We start from the raw sequence: 25,871 nt of genomic DNA, 5'->3' as shown, positions 1-25,871 counted from the left end.
ATGATCCAGGAAGTGTCCGAATAGGAGACCATTAAAGTGGGAGTGACCTGGGACTTTTGTGCCCTCTGTCCCGGGGAAGAAACTGATGGTAGGTCAGGCCAAAAGGAAGCTGAAATCTGTCCCAAGAGGGATGGCAAAGACTGAGAGTCCCCAATTGACAATGCCTTCTCCATTATCCAAAAGGCTGCCCCCCCCCATAGAGGGATGGGAGTCTGGAACCAAAATAGACTCTTTCAGAACTGGGGTCACACCCTGCACTGTGGAGGCAGCCTCTGGAACAGACGTCTGGGCCAATCCTACAAAGGCCGAGGTGCGCCAAGGGATATGGATGGTTCTGAAGGAAACAAAATCAGTCCAAGCCCCTTGGACCCGACCAGAGAATCATGACCCCAGGAGACCTCCAGTGCCAAAGGCCTGGAGGAACTCAAGACAACTCTTGAACTGGAGAAGAGGATGCTACCAGAACCAAGACAGTTGATGCCGGAGGAGTCAGAACTGAGGGCTCCAAGGTCTCGACAGGAATTGGAGGAGGACGGTATGGAGGAGTAATAGCTAGGCTAGTTCCAAGGCCAGTGTGGCTAGGAACTGAGGATAACCCCCTGGCCATCAGAAGCTGATCCACCAGTCTCAATATATCAGCCACAGAAACAGTCTTAGTAGAATGAACAGAAGATGAGAAAAGAGATGTAGGGGGTTGCACTTCTGCAAAGGGGCTGTGTAGCATATCTTTAAAGGGGTCAATGGCAGTTGTAATAGCTTCAGCACCAAGGAATCTGTTGGTGCAGAAGATGTTTTCAGTTTTGAAAGGAGCTTGGGTCTGGAACCAGATAAATCCTCTTGTGCTGAGGAACTCTTCAGTACCAAGGATGACTTAGGCATTTTCTTAGATGGTTCCTAGGACCTTGAAACCGAAGAAGGCCTTTTCTTCTAAACAGAAGAAGAGGATGAGGAAGAAGTGCTAGCTTCAACTCTAGACTCAGATAAGGCCTCGTTAAATCCTGTTTTAAGGAGTCCCTTCAATATTAATATGTTTTTCCTTTCAGTCAGGGTTTGCGTAGAGAACCCGTGACAAATCAAACAGTTGTTCTGCAAGTGAATCTTTCCCAGGCAATAAATGCATAAGGTGTGACCATCAGAATTAGGCATTTTGCCCTCACATTTCTGGCACCTTTTAAAACCTGAAGTGCCTTTAACAGATTTACCAAGGGAAGTTTGTTGCTTTTCTTGGTCAGCCATGATAATATAAACAACTGTCAAACAGTCATGCGACAAGAGAGAAAGGGAGATGGAAGCAAGGGAATTTTTTTTTTTTAATTAAAGACTAAAGGTAAGAGATACCAATGATAGTATTTTAAAATACAGGTAATAAGTAAGAAATGAATAGAAAGAAAGTACCAGAAATGGTACTTAAGTTCTACCAGTGGTAGGAGAGGGAAAGAAACAGAATAAACAGCTTCATTAAGGATAAGAGGAGCGGGCATTTAGCAAAGGAGGAACTAGACAAGAATTTCTTAAAAAGGATAAATAATTATTTCAAAAGAATTAGAAAACTGGAAAAAATAGAAAAATGACACATTATTATAGCCAAGGCTCAAGAGAAGGAAACTAACACATCTGGTCTGCTAGCGTCAAATTAGATGTGAGGTAACTTTAGACAGGAGCATTATGGGTAGTGCCTGGCTCGAGAGTTTGGAGAGTGCAAGCTGGAAGATGTGGCTGAGTTGGTTCTGAGGTTCGGAACTGAACTCACTGGCAAGGATTGGGGGAAGATTGACAAAATCAGATAGAATGTTAATATTAAACAAAGTTTTACTACAAAACTTAATCATATATTTTTTCTACCTCTTTAAAAAAAATCATAGTAGCCACTCTATCAAAATATACAGTCTAAAGTTACAATATATCACCCATCTTTTATTTCTTCTCATAAGAACATTGTATTTTATATTTATTACATTTTCCATCAGGCTCTTTCCTGAATCAGTACAGCTGAGTTTTTATGAATCAAATTAATGATTGCTATGCTTATTACATCAACCATCATGCTTCTTCTTGATGCAGTGCATTTTATTTTTATGACCTGCATGTCCACCTCTTGAGCTGCTATAGCTTCTTTACTTTTTTTTACCAGAATGTCTGCAAATATTGAAAAATCTGTAGTCACTCTACTAATTGTTGTCATCTTTAATCCACTTGTTTCATTTTTTAAGATACATTTTTATTCTTCAGTGCCCCTAAGTATGAAGTTTTTCCTCTCTCATCACCTGCTATACATAGTTCTGTTTTAGTGGTTAATTTCTAAATACTGTCCAAAATTTCATGTTTAGAACATTCTGATATTATCCATTTCTTTCCCAAATTACTTCCTTCACTATATATTCTTTTTATGTACATAACCAGTTTACTACATCTCATCTTCCAAACCACCAGCTTCTCCATTGCTATTTCAATTGAATTCATTAATTCTGATTTCCTTCTTTATAATTGGTTGAAACATCATTAGTGCCTTTGGGCTTGTGCATCTTTGTATCACATTGTGATATATTACTTTCTCCCCTAAATACTCCAAGCTGATATTCCATATTTCTTTTTCCATTATACCAATTTTGACTGTGCATAACGGTGCATCTAACTTATGTATTTAAGGTGTTCATTGTTGTTTTATAGGAAACTTCTTCCACTCAATATTTTGTCAAAGCAGTGTTTTATAGTAGTAAGCATTTCCACAGACTATTTAATTCCATTATACATTCCTTATCTTTAACAAGTAAAGCAGCTATTCCTTTATTATGTTTAGTCATACTCAATTCCAGAACTGATTTACAAAATATGCATAATCTGCATAAGGCTTTCATTTCATGTCATTAACATTAAATCGGAAACTTGTTTGTTAATGACAAATGATTTATTATTGACTTCTGTTTCTACAAACATTTGCAGACTTGTCTATCATTTTATTAATTACATTCTTTAAACTAAATGCTTTAATCATTTTACTTATCACCAAAAAATGACTCCGGATATTCTTTAGTGTTATTGGCTATTACTTGCGAAATCTATCTTAATGACTCTGCCACAAACAATATTCCTCTTTTGTGACAATAGATAGGCAAAACATACATTCTATTAACCCTGATTCCTTTGTCTTCACACGATTCCTGAATTTACAATAAACATGTTTTTTTTTTTCTTTTGAATAGCCACTATTACTATTCTCTCCATTATAATTCCCTTAACTTACCTGCCTTACTTTCTCTTACTTTCAGTAACATGGTTACACGTTCAGTCTTTCTTCACCTTGTTAATCCAGTAGTAGTCTGTTCCCTTTCTTTAGGTATCTGAATCTTACCGTTATAAGTATTTGCATGCAACTGTTACAAAATGCATGTTCTTCATTCTTCTCCATATTATTGAAAATCAACTTAATCTGTTGTTCATTTCTTACCTCTTTAATACTTAATGTACCAGTTTCTAACATTCTTACATGATACAGAATGCTTTTGACAATGTATATTTTCCATGTATCTATCTTTCCAATTTTTACATCAAGCTTCATCTCATATTTCCTCTGTTTATAATGTTTAGTGTTTTTTTATAATCCTACTCTTCCTTCTTTACCACTTTATACTTTCCTTTCAATGTTTTCCTGATTCTATTTTCTAGCGTTCCACCTCATCTTTCTTTCCTTTGTTACCCATATGTTCCTTCAGTTTTCTACCATTGTCTTTTTCCTTCTTCTTCATGACCAGCATTTTCTTTTCTTTCCTTTCAAGGATCTTGTGACATCATCTGAATCATTGCATGCAACATCAGCTATATCAGGCCTCCTTCAGATGCTTTAGTTTTACTAAGATTCTGTCCTGTAATTGTTGGCATATCATCATCACTGAGAATGTTTCTTCATCAAGGAAGAAAACCCTCCCTCCTTCCAGATGTTGGTGAGCTGGTAAAGCTGTTCATTCCCACCTACCCTTCCCAATACCTCCAGCACTCAAGCTGCTGAACTTGGATCATCTGGGTCATAGTTAAGGCTCCATCCCTCAATGCTGTTTTTTTTCAATTGGAGGTTTATAACAATTTTAAAACTAAGTCTGCTGTCTTGAAAAAAATAAGAAACGAAAATCTGAAATTAAAGTTCTAGAGCTATATCCAACCCCCACCCCAACAGAACAAACAAACATGTTATTGATTAGAGTCATAATAGAAAAAAAATAGAAAATCCTCTTACAGTATACTTTTAGTTAATCATTATTCTAAAAAATATAAAATGGTCTTCTTTCACTTGCAAGGTAAAACAATCTTGGCAAATGTATTAATTTATATTTATTGCAGTGATTCACATTTACTCTAAAGAACCAGCCCCATGTCCCAACTCTTTCTTTATAATATCTGGCTATGACAGCACAGTATAATGTTTCTGTAACAATGTCATCAGATTTTTCATTTGTACTCTTTCATTTTTATCAACATTAATGCCACTCTTTTTTCCAGAGTTTGTGATACTAGCTACACTTGAAAACATGACGTAGTCATGCCATATCATCTTTGAGTTGCTTCTATCTCTCCCCAAAGCATTCTGATAAGTATAAAGCCATAAATCTTACTGTAAAGGCAGTCTACCAAAGTATCACAATGAAACCATAGAACTTCAAGGGCACAGATCCACAAAATCTCATTAAGATTTTTTAAAAATCTTATCATTCTCATTTGTAAGCCAAGAAAATGTTTAATTACTACCACAATTTTCTATGGAGCATTTTACAAAATTGTAAATGTCTCTGAGAAATTCTCAGTCTGCATAAAGCTGATGTGGACCTTTGTTCCATCCAATATTCCAGTAAAGCGCATCCCCCAACATTTGTATCTCTCTGTCCCTTAGTTGCTGTCCATCTTTCTCTACCCATTGCAACACTTTCAAAGATGTCCTGTTCCCTGTCTCCTATTCCACTACATCACTTCTCAATAATCCATAGCCTTCAGAACTCAGTTCTTCTCTCTCAGTCATAAAGAGTAGGGTACATTTCCCAAGTCTTCTAACCAAATTACCTGTTGTCAGCACAATTGCCACATCAAGTCTCCCCTGAAAATAATTCAAGCCTAATGGGACTAACCCAGACAAAAATATTGTAACTAAGTAAGCAAAGAAATAAATAGTTGTAAGTAGTTTTCATTTATGTTTGTGAATTACTTAAAATGCAGATACTCATGGTGTGTTTGCATAAGTGATTATCAGCATTTTTTTCTTTTACTTTCTCAAAGGTGATTTGACAACAGGCTTGGTTATATTGGTTTAAGAAGGCAAGCCATCTTGTCTACATTTAGGACTATTAGGAAAACACTATCTGTGATCACTTGTTCAAGTGTCAAGTACACTTAGTTATTTTAATCTGAAAATCCATTCATAGAACCAAACTGTATTTAGTATGGTACCATACTTATTAAAGGTTATGGAATCAAATACTGTGTAGGAGACCACAATGACTGCATATATAATGATTACCTAACCATGCAGCATATTTCTGGATGCCAAGATAAAACCAAATGCATAAATATGTATGTCAATAATTGTAGTTTTCTAAATTGAAATGTTAGATTTTTTGCATGAGATATCATTAGGGTCTATGGTCATAGGTTCAATGGCCCTGGAGCCTTTCCAAGCCTAGCCCATAAGATTACCCTGGCATCGTGCCACCCGACCTTAGCTCCCAGTGCCTCTGTCAAGTAGAGCCACTGGTTTGATCCCCGGGGTGAATTTTCTATTTCCCATCCACTCATCTCTTGAAGAGGGCCAGTGAGGTGCTCTGTTTGACATGTAAGGAATGTCTATTCCATAGCATGAGGAGTCTCTGGATTATGAACCTGTCCCTCCAGCTTGTTCTGTTGATTGTGGTATTGAGGTCTGCAGAAAAATTTACTCAAAATTGTTTATCCAAAGAGTGATTTCAGTATTGTTATAGCATGGTATTTATATTCAGTTTTGTGAGTCAAAGTTACATTACATTTTATATTTTTGTAGTCACAATTCTATTAAGCTAAACTGGCTAAATTACAAACGTTAAGGTTTCCAAACAATTTTTTTAATACTTTTATGGGCATCTGATTTGTAACCTAGCCACTGGGGATGCACAAGGCAGTGCATTTCTTTGTGCCATTCCCAAGCCCGGATAAATGGGGAGGGTTGCATCAGGAAGGGCATCCATCATAAAACTTTGCCAAAACATTCATGCAGACAGCAGTAAATATTTACATACCAGATCGGTTGAGGCCCGGGTTAACAGCGACCGCCACCAGTACTGTTAGCCAACAGGGTGATGGTGGAAATTGGGCTACTATTGGCCGAAGGAGGAGAAGAGGGGGAAGGCATGGCCAAAGGCTGGAAGAGAGAAGAAAGGCTAGGACTGTAGTAGTGAGGGTCGGAACTTTGAATGTTAGCAGTATGACTGGTATAAGGAGAGAGCTAGCCGATATGATGCACAGAAGGAAGGTTAGTATATTGTGTGTGCAAGAGACCAGATGGAAGAGGAGTAAAGCTAGGTGTATCGCATGTGGGTTCAAATTGTTTTATCATGGTGTGGATGGGAGGGGAAATGGCATAGGAATTATCCTGAAGGAACAGTATGCTAAGAGTGTTTTGGAGGTGAAAAGAGTGTCGGATAGAGTGATGTTTATGAAGCTGGAACTTGACGGTGTAATGATGAATGTTGTTAGTGCATATGCTCCATAAGTTGGGTGTGTGATGCATGAGAAAGAAAAAATTTGGAGTGAGTTGGATGAAGTGGTGATGACTGTACCCAAGGGTGAGAGAGTGGTGACTGGAGCAGATTTTAATGGGCATGTTGGTGAAGGGAACAGAGGGGATGAGGAAGTGATGGGTAGGTATGGTGTTAAGCAAAGGAATGCAGAAAGTCAGATGGTAGTGGATTTTGCGAAAAGGATGGACAAGGCTGTGGTGAATATGTATTTTAACAAGAGGGAGGAGCATAGGGTGACATACAAGAGTGGAGGAAGATGCACACAGGTGGATTATATCTCATGTAGGAGGGCCAGTTTGAAGGAGATTGGAGACTGTAAAGTGGTGTCTGGGGAAAGTGTAGTTAGGCAGCATAGGATGGTGGTTTGTAGGATGATGTTGGTGAGCAAGAAGAGGAGGAGGAGTGTAAGGGCTGCACCAAGGATCAAATGGTGGAAATTGAAAAAGGGTAATTATGAGGTGGAGTTCAGGGAAGAGTTAAGACAGGCACTGGGTGGCAGTGAAGACTTACCAAATAGCTGGATAACTACAGCAGAGATAGTAAGGGAGACTGCTAGAAAGGTGCTTGGGATGACATCTGGACAGAGGAAGGACTACAAGAAGACATGGTGGTGGAATGAGGAAGTACAGGAGAGTATACAGAGAAAGAGGTTAGCAAAGAAGAAGTGGGATTATCAGAGAGATGAAGAAAGTAGACACGAGTATAAGGAGATAAGGTGCATGGCAAAGCGAGAGGTGGCGAAGGCTAAGGATAAGGCATATGAAGAGTTGTATGAAAGGTTGGAGACTAAAGAGGGAGAAAAGGACCTGTACCGATTGGCTAGACAGAGGAACTGAGCTAGGAAAGATGTGCAGCAGGTAAAGGTGATAAAGGATAATGAGGGAATCATACTCACAAGCGAGGAGAATGTGTTGAGCAGATGGAAAGAGTGCTTTGAGGGGTTGATGAATGAAGAGAATGAGAGGGAGAGAAGATTGGATGATGTGGGGATAGTGAATCATGAAGTGCAATGGATTAGCAAGGAAGAAGTAAGGATAGCTATGATGAGCATGAAGAATGGAAAGGCTGTTGTTCCAGATGACATACCTGTGGAAGCATGGAGGTGCTTAGGTGAAATGGCAGTGGAGTTTCTAACCAGATTGTTTAATGAAATCTTGGAAAGTGAGAGGATGCCTGAGGAATGGAGAAAAAGTGTTTTGGTACCGATTTTTAAGAATAAGGGTGATGTGCAGAGCTGTAGCAACCACAGAGGGATTAAATTGATCAGTCACAGCATGATGTTATGGGAAAGAGTAGTGGAAGCTAGGTTAAGAAGGGACGTGATGATTAGCGATCAGCAGTATGGTTTCATGCCGGGAAAGAGTACTACAGATGCAATGTTTGCTCTGAGACTGTTGATGGAGAAGTACAGAGAAGGTCAGAATGAGTTGTACTGTGTTTTAGTAGACTTAGAGAAAGCATATGACAGAGTGCCTAGAGAGGAGCTGTGATATTGTATTAAGAAGTCAGGAGTGTCAGAGAAGTATGTAAGAGTGGTACAGGATATGTACGAGGGTAGTGTGACAGCGGTGAAGTCTGCTGTGGGAGTGATGGATGCGTTTAAGGTGGAGGTGGGATTACATCAAGGATCAGCTCTGAGCCCTTTCTTATTTGCAATGGTGATGGACAGGTTGACAGACGAGATCAGACAGGAGTCCCCGTGGACTATGATGTTTGCAGATGACATTGTGATCTGTAGTGAGAGTAGGGAACAGGTGGAGGAGAGCCTGGAGAGATGGAGATATGCTCTAGAGAGAAGAGGAATGAAGGTCAGCAGGACTAAGACAGAATTTATATGTGTGAATGAGAGGGAGGATAGAGGAATGGTGAGGATACAAGGAGTAGAGATGGCAAAGGTGGATGAGTTTAAATACTTCGGATCTATAGTTCAGAGTAATGGTGAGTGTGGAATAGAGGTGAAGAAGAGAGTACAGGCAGGAAGGATTGGGTGGAGGAGTGTCAGGAGTGATTTGTGACAGACGAGTACCAGTAAGAGTGAAAGGGAAGGTCTACAAGAGGGTAGTGAGACCAGCTATGTTATATGAGTTGGAGACAGTGGCATTGACAAAAGGGCAGGAGTTAGAGCTGGATGTGGCAGAGTTAAAGATGTTAAGATTTGCACTGGATGTGATGAGGGTGGACAGGATTAGGAATAAGTATATTAGAGGGTCAGCCCAGTTTGAAAGGTTTCGAGACAAAGCCAGAGAGGCAAGATTATGTTGGTTTGGACATGTGCTGAGGAGGGATGCTGAGTATATTGGGAAAAAGATGCTAAGGATGAAGCTACCAGGTAACAGGAAAAGAGGAAGGCCTAAGATAAGGTTTATGGATGTGGTGAGAGAGGACATGCAGGTGGGTGGTGTGACAATGCAAGATGCAGGGGGCAGGAAGAAATGGAAACAGATGATCCGCTGTGGCAACCCCTTATGGCAACAGCCGAAAGAAGAAGATGGGCATCTGATGTGTTTGTACACATTGGCTTTTTGTGACTCTTAGTTCTTAGAAGGTAATATTGTATCATATTAGAAGTACTTTCTTTGAGAAGGTTACTACATACTGGGTAACTGTCTGACAGTGTGAATTAAAATGTTTAAATTCTGCTCATACATAACAGTTGCTTCCCTCAAGATCTAATGAGTATTTTCCTCATTTTTGGTTCTGCTACAGCAGACCATCAACTGCTCCCAGTGCCTTACCTGCCTCCTTAAGTCTACTCCTCCAGCAAACTTACTCGTATCCTGTGTGTGGCTGCAGAGGTGATTGGGGCATCCTGGGGAAGTTCATACTGCTGCTAAAATAGTGTTTTTCTCTATGGCTTTTGTGCACCCTCCATGACAGTGCATGGGAGGGATATACAGTGGGCATCAGTGCTGGACTACCCATCACATGCACAGAACACACCACATGTTTATTTTCCCCAGTGTCAACTAGAGAGTTCAACCAGCATTCATGCATCTAGATGTAAATGCCCCTCCCCATCAAGGATGGCTACTCCATTATTGCTTGAGCTGCTCTTTGAACTGGGGTCACCAGGGCTTTAGTCTGAGTTTTATCTTTTTCAAGCTACCACCACAGCAAGGGTGGCCATGGTGGTGCAGCGGTTAGCATTGCCACCTCACAGCAAGAGGTTCTCCGGTTCGATCCTCAGCTGGGGTGCCTTCTGTGCAGAATCTCCATGTCCTCCCTGTGGTCACGTGAGTTTCCTCTGGGTGCTCTGGTTTCCTCCCACATCCTAAAGACATGCTGTAGGTGGATTACATACTCTAAATTGGCCTTAGGCATGAGCGTACATGTGTGTGTGCCTTCCGTTGAAGGTTGGGCGCCAGGCTGGCACCTCGACACTGTAAAAGGACAGGTGATCTGCTATGGTGACCCCTAACCAGGAAAAGCCAAAAAAGAAGAATAAGCTACCACCACAGCTGAGCGCTAACAAATGTGCTCGTGTCTTGTAGTCAGACTCAAGAAAGTATGCCAACTATTTCTGATAGGTTCTCCATGGTATTTTCACTTACCCATGAAATTAGGTAGTGATGACTTCTTTTCCAATTATGTTTAATGTTACAAATATAATTTGTTTTTCAAGATTTTGGTAAAGATGAATGTGTCAGCAATGTAACTCAATTGTCATAGCCCAAAATCCATTTTGGCAGTTTTCATTTTTTAATGAAAGTACCCAAAGTATGTACAGGCCAAAACATCACTACAAATTCTAACCAAAATATCTGCTCATGGATTCTAATTCATTCTATTAACAAGCACGTAATTTATTTTATTTTATTTTATTTTATTTATCTTTTGTTAAGAAGGGTAGTCACACTAGGCTAGTAGCCTCTTTTGAGGTAATACCTGAGAGGGTATTTATACTACTAGTAAAAATTGATCAGAGCATTAGGGAACTTCTCTTACTCAGTAAAACATTGTTCCATTACTAGAGCAGTGTTGGATGGGAGAACAGCACTCAAGAAGATCCAAGATGATGGATAGCACAGACACAAATGCTGGTGCAGTGTTTGAAAGACTACAAGATTCTGTGGAGCTGTTTCAGTAGCAATGATGGATGTGTTATTACAACCCTCCAGTTGGGAGGAAAGTAGCTACGGAAAAGATGTTTCATTGGGTGAAATTATGGAGAAAATGCAATCAGAAGAATCAGAATCTATTTAGAAAGAAGATTGCCAGACAAAGAACTCCTGTGCCAAAACTGTTAAAGATTCTGCAGGGACAGTGATGAGAAATGAACAGAGGAAAGGAAACATCAACAATCAAAGGAAATGAATGATGAGAATGCAGAACAAAGAAGAAAACAAAATGAACAGGTATGATATTTAGAATAAAGTAATGGCACCATAGGGAGTGAAGGCTCAGGAGGTAATAGCTTTTATTCTTATTCATAAAGAGACATTTTATGACATTATTTTTGAGACTGCTTCTGTTCTGGAATGTTTTTGGGGGGAGTATGAGAAATAAAAAAACTGTAATCCATGGAATTCTTATGTGGTTAAAGCATTTCACAGAGAAACAAAAAAGAAAATACATGTTCAATTTTGAACTGACATTGGAAAAAAACTTTAAAGAGACATTTAATCAGACTTTATAAAGAAGTTATGGATATTAGGAAAGTGTACTATAACAGAGGATTATGGACTGCAGCATAGGGCTGTCATATTGTACTGAAAATGGAGAAAGAAAAAGTTGCTCATATCCATAATATGATAAACGCTGAGGACAGCAGAGGTGTTGTCAAATATTAATGAGAGACAATGGAAAATAGGTTTCTTTCTGTGGAAAAGATGATTATTTGATAAGTATCTTTGATAAGAGGAAATGTATTTCTGGAGAAACGGGTCATGATGCAAAAAAGTGTGAAATAAAATGTTACAAATGCAATAAAATTGGGCATGTATGGATGGATTGTAATCTAGAGAAAAAGGATGATGAAGAAGAATGCAAAATTTAGGACAGTATATGAAGAGAAGAGACAGCCCCAAAAAAGATAAAGAGAAAGCAGGGAAGCAAGATCAGCTTAAAAATAAAGATAAGGATAAACAGAAAAATGAAACAGAGGATAATGAGGAAGATATAAATTGGGAAATGGTGAAAGGTAAAAATAATTCTATAGGCAAAAAAAATAAAAGACAGAAAAGAAAATTTAAATGGATAAGCGTAAAAAAGAAAAAAGAAATGAAAAGGATAATGCAAATGAGATAACTACATCAAATTTGCACAATTTCTGGTAAGCTACAACAAAGACGTAATGACAACTTGAGACTGTTTTCAGAAAATGTAAGCAGCTTCAAAAATATAAGTAGAAGAAAAGATATCCAAAATTGGTGTAGTAAGTGTGATGATATAATAATATTGGAAAATGCAAGATTTGTGACATCATTTCAGTGATTAGAAAGAAAATTTGGGTGGGGAGATACAATATGGAACCTAGGAAATGAACTACATTCAGGCATAGTTGTACTTTGTAGAAACTCAGTGAAAACAGTGAACACAACTTGGCAATAATGGGAAAATGAACTATTGTAGAGCTCAGATAGCATAATCAGGTAAACAGAATTATAGCACTGTATGCCTATGTTACAAGCAAAGAAAGGAAAATGTTATCTCATAAAATGTTGGGTTATGTAATAATTAATATGAATATAATATTAATGGGAGATTTTAATTGTGATTTGAGAGGAATAAAAGAAGAAAACGAAATAAAGTAAAGAAAAATGTTGATGTTATAAAATGTGGCAATTTAAAGATTTGGAATAATAAATTGTGTACATATAGTCGATGTATATACAAGACTGAAAAATATTATTTTATTATATTACAAGTTTAAATATAGCAAAGTGAGAAAGACATTTTTAGCAGGCTGTTCAGATCAGTAAGCCATATGGATAGAAATACAAGAAAATAACTTATGGGATTCAATAAACTGTGTAGGCTTTGCGCAAGGCCTACTAGGAGTTTACATGTTTGCATGGTGAGCACTGGTAGTGATTACATGTTCATGCCTCACACTGAGTTTAAGCATAAACAAACAAGGTTTCATGGCAAACATGGTTTCATGAACACAGTGAAAGAGGACAGGTAAAACATAGTAATATACAGCAGATGAGGGCATGTAAATGGAAAACAGTTGTAGCAGGAACACTAATCACATATCAACATGGTGCAGTACAGACTGCACAGTGAAAATGGATATTATGCAATTGTCAGACAAGTTGACATAACAATGATGAAGATGTCACAGTGGAGAGGACATCTATCAGGGATGTTACATGCAATCAGGGTTGGGTGCATATTGTGAAGCTGTCTAAACTAATTTGCCTGAACAGTAGTGTAATGTCAGCAAAGGTCTCCAACAAGTGAGACACAGGTACAGGCTCACAGCAGTAAAGGAAGCCTGCACAGTCATGGACAACATCAGAATAATATCACCATTATTCCCATGTCTCTGACCCAACATATGTGATTCTTAGTGATATTAGTTATGCATGAACACACTTGTACAACTATTATGGCATGTCAACAATCTATGAGGGTAATCAAGCACAATATCCTGACACTGTAACATTTGCTGACATGTTTTCAAGGACACTGCCATACCTGTATGGGACATTATGATCACTGCAGGCTAGTTGACTGGTCTGCATGGCATTTATATACATGGCATAATTCACACTGTCAGGAATGTAACCCATGCCAACAATGTTGTCAAAGAGCTATGTACTGTGTGCATCACTGGAACAGGTATCAGACTTGCTCCTGGTGTAACACCTTGATGGGTGTTCCTCACCATCAAACAGTAACTTTTATGCAACAAAAAGAATACCTAGGTATGGCCAATAAAATGTGTGCCAGCTCACTATGTGAAACGTGGTACTTGTCAGTTACACACCAATGGAAGATATGTAGGGAGGTACATGAAGAAGGGTGCACTGTACTCCATTATTGGTGTGATGAAGGCTGTGAACTATGGAGATATTATTGCCTTTGATGTGGATGCCCTGCACATACTCAGTAGTTGTGTTACATACAAGAGAGTAGTCACCACTTTGGCCACATGCTGGAGGACATTCCACATACCATCTGACCCAGGACACAGTTCACATACCAATTGTTCTACTTTTAGGGTGTGACATCTACATTATCTTTGGGTTATGCATTTGTTTTCATAATGTAACAGATCTCCACATGTTTTTGTTTCATCTTGTGTGTTGTAATGACTGTGGCAGCAGTCTTTGGCATGTTGATAATGTCTGTATTATACTAATATCACAGATGGAGTTAATAATTGCCCATAATCTGTACTCCTCAAGATAGCTGTTTGGACGCAGTATGTATATGTCATTCTTGACATCTGTAACTTAAATAATGGACAGGAAAAGGCCTACCAGACAGCCCAGATGTATGGATCTGATCACTGGACCTGAGATAGAGGCCACTCCACACATTTTAACATATTTAGATGCCACATATGTGATCCAGTGGTATACCCACTTATCCATATAGGTATTTATGGCCACATCTGACAGTGTACAGTGAATATCTCAGTGTGGATTTGTGCCAAATGCCTTGGTCTGGTTACATTTCACAGGATACTAGTGTTGTCATAATACATGCCCTCAATGACCTCTTTGAGGATATCTAACATATGTAACAAACATGGATGTAGCATTAACAACTCACACATGTGAGTTGCCCACAGCTGGGATGTTACTAGTATCCATTTACAAAACATCCATTATGACATGTTGATCTGCCTCACAAATGAGGAGAGTTAAGATGTGTATATACATACATGCATCAGATGCTGTCCCTTCCATCTCAGATGTATGCATGTTGATGTACACCTTTCTATGAGAACATTGTCAATGTGGAGGGTGTTTTGAAGTGTGCACCCAAGCGTGTCAGGTAGTTGTATGTTCTGAGTCATGCTATACATGATATGTGATAGTCTACTGATTATGTGTGATAGGCTTGGATGAAGGTAAGACAGTACATACTGCCTATCTTCATGTGGCCTAGGGTGTGGACACAATACCCCACTGAGGTAGCATTGAGAAACTCTCCCAGATGGGAATTAACCCTTACATCACTAGATGCTTATCCAATTGGCTCATTAACTGTGAAAGTTGATGGATCAATGACTACCAGTACAGCTGTCACCATTGTCATACCCCAAGGATCTATGCTTGGCTCTTTGCTGCTTGGAATCTATTTCTTGACACTTTAGGCTAAAGTATATGGCATTTGGCTTACTGAGTTTCTTGATTCTTCCATATTGGGTGCAATTATTGAGTCCAACAATGATGATAACATACTACAGGATGAGATAACACAGATAAATGACTGATGCCAAAACCACACGGACTACAAATAAATGAAAAAATGTGCCATTATTTTGGCCTTCTGCAAAGTGGAATTCCATGCTAATTATATCACTGACAACATTCCCCCTATGCTGAAACCCAGTGGTGCAAGACCTGGGTACACACATAGATAGCATGCTGAACTTCGACTACCAATTGTCCACAGTAGTATAGAAAGGCTTCATTTTTCTCCTCATAAGTAAGGCCATCGTATCTTGATCTGAGGATGATATAACAGCCCTGTACTTGAACCTCATCAGAATGCTAATAGAGTATAATATTCTCTTTTGCATGTACCTCACCAGACACCTGCAGCAGCTGGAAAGACCACAGGGATTTCTCACCAAGAAAATACAGGTCCTACATACCATTCCATAATGAATGGGGATAGACTGAAAGCTCTGTTACTGTAATATGTATCGTATAGGATGAGGTGCCTTGTGACTGGCTTACAGGTCAGTCTCTGACCCTGCCCTGATGGGAATACTGCACATCTGCAAATCAGCTATAGCTGCTGACATCATCAGTGTCTGGTGAGAGGAAGATAGCAATAACAGTGCTCCACATGCTGGTGTAAAATGCTCTCTGTAATGTCAAGCAAGTGCACAAACATACACACACAAACCCTAGTTGACTGCAGTGAGAACAGAACCCCTACCTAAGTACTTTGACTAGAGAACTCTGCATTTAAGACATGCACCACAACTCAATTCTGACTTGGACAGTGTTAGATGACAGTTTATAGATGATGACATCAGTGGTATCTGGTGGGGAGAAATGGTACTAGCCATGTCCCGCATGCTGGTGTAAAATGTTCTCTGTAATGTCAAGCAAGTGCACAGACACACACACACACACACACACACACACACACACACACACACACACACACACACACACACAGTTGACTGCAGTGAGAATGGAGCCCCTACCTATCTAAGTACACTGTTTAGAGAACTCAATGTTTATGCAAGCGCCACAGCATATGTCTGACATTTTTAAGCCTGCAGGATAACTTATAGTGGATGACATCAGCATTGGATGTTGGAGAGAAGATGTTTGGAGGCCTTCATGAAATGGATGTGTAGGCATCTGCAAGTTTCAAAATACTGGCAATACATAAGACTGGAGTGGTAACTGTAGGATATACAATTATGCTGCTCTGACCCAATAGTCACACATACAAGCCTCCCAGTTGATTGCAGTGAGAACAGAAACCCTACATATTTTGATTGCAGTGAGAACAGAACCCCTACCGATCTATGTACACTGACTAGAGAACTCAGTAATTTATGCAAGCACCATAACACAAGTCGGACTTTTACAAAGCTCCAGGACAACTTTTAGTGGATGACACCAGCCCTGGATTTTGGAGAGATGATGTTGGGAAGCCTGCATGAAATGGATATGTAGGCATTTGCAAGTGCCAAAATATTAAAGGTCCATAGGTGTTTACAAGGCTAATGAACACAAGTGCCTTTTTAAGCTAAGACATACATGCCAAATGTCTGACAAATGCTGGTACCCTTGATAAGTGCAAGCAGGGGCTTGGGAGATGAAAGATCTACAAGCAGGGGCATGGGAGATGTACCATTTATAGGTTCCTCTATTCATTATTCACAATCCATGGGAATGGGGTGGTGACCTGTAGGAAACACACTGTCCCAGTTTACTACAGTGAGAGAAAAATGTTACCTACCTAAGTACACCGTCTAGAAAAATCAGTACTTTAGGCAAGTGCCATAGCACAGTCTGACATTTACAAGGCTGCAGGACAAGTTATAGTGGATGACATTAGCACTGGATGTAAGAGAGAAGATGTTGGAAGGCTTGCATGAAATGGATTCACAGGCATGTTCAACTTTCAAGAAATTTCAAGTTGTGCATGCTACCGGACTGATGTGTTTGCAGTGTGTAGTATCTGGTGGTTTGTTCCAACGTGCAGGTATATTTTTAGAAACAGCTTTACAAACTATATGCAAACAGAAGTCCACATTACTCCAAGTATTTGAAAATATGAACATGTATTGTCATTCTAAAGAGGCAGATGGTATATCGCACAACATTTCTTATTAAGTTATGTAGTGTAGCTTATATATTTGTGAAACAAGTAGTGAGAGACCAGGGTTGCAGTACATGGGGGAGGTAACACATGGCTGCATTGTAACTATGTGACATATTCTTCATTTCTTTATGTTTCCACAAATAGTTTTGTGGCATAAAGACAAACTGGTGAATAAACAAACTAATACATCCTATTATTTACTTTGCGTATCCCATGTGGAATACACATTTCTACTGCTTTACTTGTGTGTGCATAGTTAAGCAGTGTGCAAATGCGACTCATGACCAAAATTATGAGAGATAGTATTGAGTGTATGACACATACCTGCCATTTGACTGACTTTGGCAGCAGGTAGAAATGCATTGACACATTCCTTTTTCAGCCCAGATGATAGAGAGTTTGAATCTAGGTTTATGAAATACAGTACTTTTAAATAAGTATTGATAATGCAATGAAATTTTACTTTACTCTATCCTTACCATGTATTACTGTTTTTTGGCATAGTGCAGAGTGTTTAAATGGCATTGTACTGAGGTAACCACGCCACAGAAGAACTACTGAACTTCATTTGGCATTGGTGCATGATGCCAAACTTCACACAAATGTAGAGGCCAAAAAGTGAAGGGGTATATCATTTTCTGATATGTGTGTTGTGTGGGATTCTGTTTTGTGACCAGATTATAGGTGTTAAAATGGGGTAGATTGGAAAGTGGTGAAATGGGGGAAAGCAGGGGAAAGAACAAGGGCAAAGAAATATAGGAATGTGCAAGAGGGAGATAAGAAAGAACCATAGCTATCCATTTCTATGTGCAAGAGGGAGGTAAGAAGGAATCATAGCTATCCATTTCTTCAACATTGCAAAATGAAAACATACAGAATATTAACTGAATTTGGACCTTCACCTCCACAAAGGAGAATGATGACAATGCAATCATGTTTTATAGCCAACTGGACCAAATCAAGTGTGTCAGAAATATATGTGTGTGAAATACAGAGCTAGATATAGTACAGTATGATTTTTGTTTGTTTGTTTTTTTGTAGGACAGGTGTCATTTTTTTTTACTTCAGGAACACCAGGGACACTGATATTTCTGGGTCAGGTAATGTGCATAGGTGAGAAAGCAAATGTAAACAGACAGGGCAAACAAGAGAAGACATATGGATGATGAGGGACAGAAAAGTTTGGGGGACGGATGACACAAGCTCATGCCCATCAAACAACACAGTGAGAAGCTAGTCTTCACCCTTAGGTCTGTCACCACTATGCTCTTAGTTCACTGGGTGCTGGAGTGCTTGCCATCTCCTCCTCCTATGGACTATGAGGGAGAGCACCCTTTCTATTTGCATAGGTGTACACCAATGGTGTGGTGCATGACCCTATGCACCAACCATGGCATCTCCTAGTGGGTAATGAAATCCTCACCTCTGCCAGTATTCCTGGAGGGTACCACAACACCAGCTGCTGGATTAGTGCTACCTGAGAGGCAGGTAGTACATGGGGCAGCAGAGCAAAGGCTGTACTGCCAGATTGGGTCCCAGATGTGCTGGGTGTCTCTGCTGGAGCTGGCGGAGCAAAGGCAGGCTGACTCACTGGGGTTGGCCTTCCTCACTGTGCTGTGAAGCACTTAGAGATTTATTACAGATGGATGACATGGAGGTATTTTGACGACACATAATAGAAAATAAAAAAATATATAAGGGTTAGGATGAGAGAGAAAGATATAAAATTAGTACCATCATATGTGACATACAATGTATTATCACAATTATACAACTATTTTATCTGACATATTATATTTAAGTATATGTCTTAACAACTAAAAACTATAATTACAGATTATTGAAAGTAATCCTTGCAACATGCATATATTACACATATGCTTGATCCAATTATACAGATTACACTTAACAGCAGGGCCTTTATGCCACTTGTATGCAGTTCAATTTATGTAACATTATTAAAAAATGCAGTATTGTATAGCTGTTACTCTTGGTATTTGAACCTACAAATTCTGACTGCAGTCTTACACTTGTCTGCTAAGTTTGTTTTTTACTACAGACTTATGCATGCATTCTTGCTTTTATGTTTAGGATATGCATGCTCACTTTGCTACTACTGTATAGAAACCCCCCAAAATCTATCTTTTTTAACTTTTAAAGCTATGACAATAACTCTCTTGTGCTGCATATATATCACTTTTGCCTCTCAGTCTCTCCAAATGATCAGCATGAGCTTCCGATTCAACTCAATTTCAACATTAGCTGTGAAAAGAAAAGAAAACAAGAGAAGAGCATTATGCAAACCAGTCTTGCCTATATTTAGCTTTCTATGTATTATAAATTCTTTTCATTACCATACTTACACAACTGTGGGATATTACTAGTTTGAAACCCATCCAACCACTGGTAGAGTGTATCCCTTCTTCTTCTTCTTCTTTCGGTTGCTCCCGTTAGGGGTCACCACAGTGGATCATCTGTTTCCATTTCTTCCTGTCCTCTACATCTTGCTCTGTCACACCAGCCACCTGCATGTCCTCTCTCACCACATCCATAAACCTTATCTTAGGCCTTCCTCTTTTCCTGTTACCTGGCAGCTTCATCCTTAGCATCTTTTTCCCAATATACTCTGCATCCCTCCTCAGCACATGTCCAAACCAATGTAATCGTACCTCTCTGGCTTTGTCTCCAAACCTTCCAACCTGTGCTGACCCTCTAATATACTTATTCCTAATCCTGTCCATCCTCGTCATACCCAGTGCAAATCTTGACATCTTCAACTCTGCCACGTCAAGCTCTGACTCCTGCCTTTTTGTCAGTGCCACTGTCTCCAACCCGTATAACATAGCTGGTCTCACTACCCTCTTGTAGACCTTCCCTTTCACTCTTACTGGTACTTGTCTATCACAAATCACTCCTGACACTCTTCTCCACCAACTCCATCCTGCCTGTACTCTCTTCTTCACCTCTCTTCCACACTCAGCATTACTCTAAACTGTTGATCCCAAGTACTTAAACTCATTCACCTTCACCACCTCTACTGCCTGAATCCTCACCATTCCTCTGTCCTCCCTCTCATTCACACACATATATTCTGTCTTAGTCCTGCTGACCTTCATTCCTCTTCTCTCTAGAGCACATCTCCACCTCTGCAGGGTCTCCTCCACTTGTTCCCTACTCTCACTGCAGATCACAATGTCATCTGCAAACATCATAGTCCACGGGGACTCCTGTCTGATCTCGTCTGTCAACCTGTCCATCACCATTGCAAGTAAGAGTGCATCACTCTTGTGCCTTATTAGGTCATAGAAATTGTGCCTGCACTGTTGTCCAGTGGTTGGGATGTCATTCACACTGGATACAGCCTTGTCCAAACTATTCCAAGTCTCAGTCTTGTACTGAGAGCCAGAATAGTCCCCCTGCAGCAGACTTTGGCTGTGGCACTTTACGAGGAGTCCAATAAATATTCTGGAGTCCTGAACACCCCACCTCTGTGTGCCTAATTAGGCACATTTTCCTCTAATGTCAGACATGTCTAATTCCAAAAGTAGAGCAATGGCAAGTGATTATTTCCCATTAATACCTGTTATCGCATTTACTGGTAGTGCACAAACCAGAGAAAAGATGCCAAATGCATTTGTGTGATGTTAAGCGGAGAGAAACAGTACCAGGAAGGGAGGAAAGCAATTTTTGAAATTGGAAGGGTAATCTGACACTTGACATTAGCTTGAGGGGTGAATGCTGCTATAACTGCTACATAATTTAACTGCACAGACATGCACTGGGGGCATAAATGTCATGACCTGACACATTTTGGTTTGGCTTTACACACTGTTAAATTGATTCTTACAGTGTGGGATTCAAACTTATGCATAACGGACAAAACATTTGTTTCCACATAGGCGATTTTTCCATCTTTGCTTCTGAAGAAGTGCTTCTCATATATAGTTTGTGGTGTTGACCTTGCATATGTGTGACCTGACAAGGTTCTATATAGGCTGATTTGTGTATGTGTCTTATTTAACTGTAAAAGCCATCCAAGTGTAGATTGCAGAATTATACTTTGTAGACACATAGTAGAAAGAAGACCCCTCAGTCATACATCTGAACCTTCAAAACACAGTAAGGGTTTCTTATCCCTCATACATATAATTCATATCAGCTCCACAGTTTATAATTATGTATAAAGTATTATAAGTGATATTTAATGTAATGTGAAATGGAACAACAGTAAACATGTCTGGAATTTCTTCTATTAGAACCCAGGACAATGTGGATTGCACCACTACACTTACACTGTGCCCAGCAGCGTTAATAGAATGTATTGTTTTTAAATTGTTGACCATCTGAGTCCTGTCGGCAATTTTTCAATGCCTGCAGGTTCTGGGGAAGCTTGATAACCACTGCACAATGTCACTTGTTGTGTTGCATGATGGAAAGGAAAAACTGCAGCAATGTATCATTTTTGACCTTTACACTGCCTACATCCTGTCTGCAGGTGATCTGTCTACTTCCTTTCTGGGCCACTAGTCCAGGTTTGCACACTGCTAAGTGTCATGTACATGAGATAAGCACAGCTAAACCTGACATTTCTTGTGTTTCTCAGTTTTAGTTGTTTGCGCTAAGTCACTCACAGCACAAACACTGCACTGGCTTTAAAAAAATGAAAACACAAAAAAGAAAAAATTATATGAAATGAAGAAAAAAATCAATGAATTAACAACACTACAAAATTTATGTTGGTACACAGGAAATACTTTTACACAGGTCAGAATTTGAACTCTCACTCCAAAAGACCTTCAAAACCCAGTAAGGGTGTCTTATTCCTCTTTGCTACACAAAGAGCTTTGTAGCAGACAACAAAAATCATTATGCATACAACCAACTGCAACATCATGAACACAAAACATATGACAGTTGTTTGTACAAGTATTAATTTCAGAAGTAGTGAATTCTGATAACACAACTATTTTTGACTATTGCTTTCATAAATGCAGCATTGTTGTGAAACAACGTAAATTAAAAACTGAGGTTAGTGCTGTCTGTGATGAAGTGAGTGTACATTTATCTCCTTCATTAATGGACCAGTATTTGTGTGATATTAATGAAAAATTAAAGCAGTATGAACTTGATCTGGTCAGTAAAAAGACGATTAAACTTAGAAGAGGTCTCCGGGATTATGAACATACTCATGCTTTCTTGTGAAAGACCAATTGGAAGGCAGATTCCCTGGATTTGCATCATTCTGAGATAAAAGGAAATGTTAAAAGTAAAATGGTTTCCTTTGCTTCATCAGACTGCTGCTTCCAGTGATGTGGATAGCGTGGTCATTCTTAACATTCATTACCACCTGTTCAGGATCCTACTGGACATTACCGAAGATATCATATCTCAGAAGCCCATGGACAAACCGGAGATGGGTGAAATGTATATAATGGGAGAAAACAGGAATGGAACAATTATGAGACTGGCAATACAATAGCTAGTGTTGGACAATTCCAACACAAATGAAATAAATGGTACTGACAATTCTGTTTCTTTGGTAGTTAATATTTCTGTGTTTTTCCTTCTCTAAATCAATAAGTGAGAAGGTCACTGTAAAAACAACCAGTAAAAACAAAATGAAAACTCCAGCAAAGCTAGAACTTCCACTGAGTGACCTCCAAAACCTCTTGTATCAAAAGGACATGGGATATATGCAAATGACCTTTATGAACATCAGGTGTTTCAGCTAATTGGCAATTCTGAATGCCCATGACTTGTTTTGTCATTTAAATGGACAATTGCAGGCCAATAAAGCCAAACCCTACTAGCTGCAGATATGCATATTTCAGCCTTGTTACAACCTCATCAGAACAGCACAAGCAGAGTGCTTGATTAAGCATAAGAAACACAGGGCTGTTATACCCAGCTGATGTCCACTAACATTAGGGTCACTGCAAACATATCCCAAAAAAACTTAAACAATAAGTGAGAAGGTCACCAAAAAAATCAGTAAAAACAAAATGAAACCTCCAGCAGAGCTAGAACTTCCACTGAGTGACCTCCCAATTCTCTTATATCAGAGGGACATGGGATATATGCAAATGACCCTTATGAACATCAGGTATTTCAGTTATTTGGCAATTCTGAATGCCCATGACTTGTTCGTCGTTTTAATGGACAGTTTCAGGCCAATAAAGGCAAACCCCACTAACTGTGAATATGCATATTTCGGCCTTGTTATGACATCATCACACAGCACAAGCAGAGTGTTTGACTAAGCATAAGAGACACAGGGCTATTATACCCAGCTGATGTCCATTATCATTAGGGTCACTGCAAAAATATCCCACACAACAAACTAAAACAATAAATTAGAAGGTCACTGAAAAACCAATCAGTTAAAACAAAATGAAACTTCCAGCAAAGATAGAACTTCCACTGAGTGACCTCCCAAACCTCTAGCATCAGAGGGACATGAGATATATGCAAATGACCCTTATGAACATCAGGTGTTTCCATTAATTGGCAGTTCTGAATGCACTTGCCCCATCATTTTAATGGGCAATTGCAGGCCAATAAAGCAAGCCCCACATGATGTGGATATGTATATTTCGGCCTTATCATGATGTCATCAGCACAGTACAAGTAGAGTGTTTAACTAAGCATAAGAAACACAGGGCTGTTATACTCAGCTGAAATCCATTATCATTAGGGTCACTGCAAAAAAAATCCCAAACAACAAACTAAAACAATAAGTGAGAAGGTCACTGAAAAAACAATCAGTAAAAACAAAATGAAACATGCAACAAGGCTAGAACTTCCACTGAGTGACCTCCCAAACCTCTTGTATCAGAGGGACATGTGATATATGCAAATGACCCTTATGAACATCAGGTGTTTCAGCTAACTGGCAATTCTGAATGCCCATGACTAGTTGGGAGGTCACTCAGTGGAAGCTCTAGCTTTGCTGGAGGTTTCATTTTGTTTTTACTGACTGTTTTTTTCAGTGACCTTCTCACTTATTGTTTTAGTTTGTTGGTTGGGATATTTTTGTAGTGACATGAATGATAATTGACATCAGCTGGGTATAACAGCCCTGTGTTTCTTATGCTTAGTCAAACACTCAGCTTGTGCTGTGCTGATGAGGTGATAACAAGGCCGAAATATGCATATCCACAGCTAGTGGGGTTTGGCTTTATTTGCCTAAAATTGTCCATTAAAATGACAAAACAAGTCATGGGAATTCAGAATTGCTAATTAGCTGAAACACCTGATGTTCATAAGGGTCATTTGCATATATCCCATGTCCCTCTGATACAAGGGGTTTGGGAGATCTCTCAGCGGAAGTTCTAGCTTTGCTGGAGGTTTCATTTTGTTTTTACTGATTGGTTTTTCAGTGACCTTCTCACTTGTTGTTTTAGTTTGTTGTTTGGAATATTTTTGCAGTGACCCTGATGATAATGGACAGCAGCTGAGTATAACAGCCCTGTGTTTCTTATGCTTAGTCAAACACTCTGCTTGTGCTGTGCTAATGAGGTCATAACAAGGCCAGAATATGTATATCCATAGCTAGTGGTGTTTGGTTTTATTGTGGCCTGAAATTGTCCATTAAAATTATGAAACAAGTCATGGGCATTCAGAATTGCCAATTAGTTGAAACACCTGATGTTCATAAGGGTCATTTGTGTATAGCCAAGCCCCTCTGATACAAGAGGTTTGGGAGGTCACCCAGTGGAAGTTCTAGCTTTACTGGAGGTTTCATTTTGTTTTTACTGATTGGTTTTTCAGTGACCTTCTCACTTTTTGTTTTAGTTTGTTGTTTGGGATATTTTTGCAGTTACCCTGATGATAATGGACAGCAGCTGGGTATAACAGCCCTATGTTTCTTATGCTTAGTCAAACAATCTGCTTGTGCTGTGCTAACGAGGTTATAACAAGGCCAAAATATGCATATCCACAGCTAGTGGGGTTTTGCTTTATTGGCCTGAAATTGTCTATTAAAATTACGAAACAAGTCATGGGCATTCAGAATTGGCAATTTGCTGAAACACCTGATGTTCATAAGGGTCATTTGCATATACCCCATGTCCCTCTGATACAAGAGGTTTGAGAGGTCACTCAGTAGAAGTTCTAGCTTTGCTGGAGGTTTCATTTTGTTTTTACTGATTGGTTTTTCAGTGACCTCATCTCACTTATTGTTTTAGTTTGTCATTTGGGATATTTTTACAGTGACCCTAATGACAATAGACATCAGCTGGGTATAACAGCCCTGTGTTTCTTACGCTTAGTCAAACACTCTGCTTGTGCTGTGCTGATGAGGTCATAACAAGGCCAACATATGCATATCCACAGCTAGTGGGGTTTGGCTTTATTGGCTTGAAATTGTCCATTAAAATAATGAAACAAGTCATGGGCATTCAGAATTGCCAATTAGCTGAAACACCTGATGTTCATAAGGGTCATTTTCATATATCCCATGTCCCTCTGATACAAGAGGTTTGGGAGTTTACTCAGTGGAAGATCAAGCTTAGCTCTAGGTTTCATTTTGTTTTTTTCTGATTGGTTTTTCAGTTACCTTCTCACTTATTGTTTTAGTTTGTTGTTTGTGATATTTTTGCAGAGATCCTAATGATAATGGACATCAGCTGGGTATAACAGCCCTGT

Source organism: Protopterus annectens, chromosome 7.part0, assembly GCF_019279795.1.
Source record: "Protopterus annectens isolate FY-2018-M chromosome 7.part0, PAN1.0, whole genome shotgun sequence".
NCBI lineage: Eukaryota > Metazoa > Chordata > Ceratodontiformes > Protopteridae > Protopterus > Protopterus annectens.
This window is presented reverse-complemented; position numbering follows the sequence as displayed.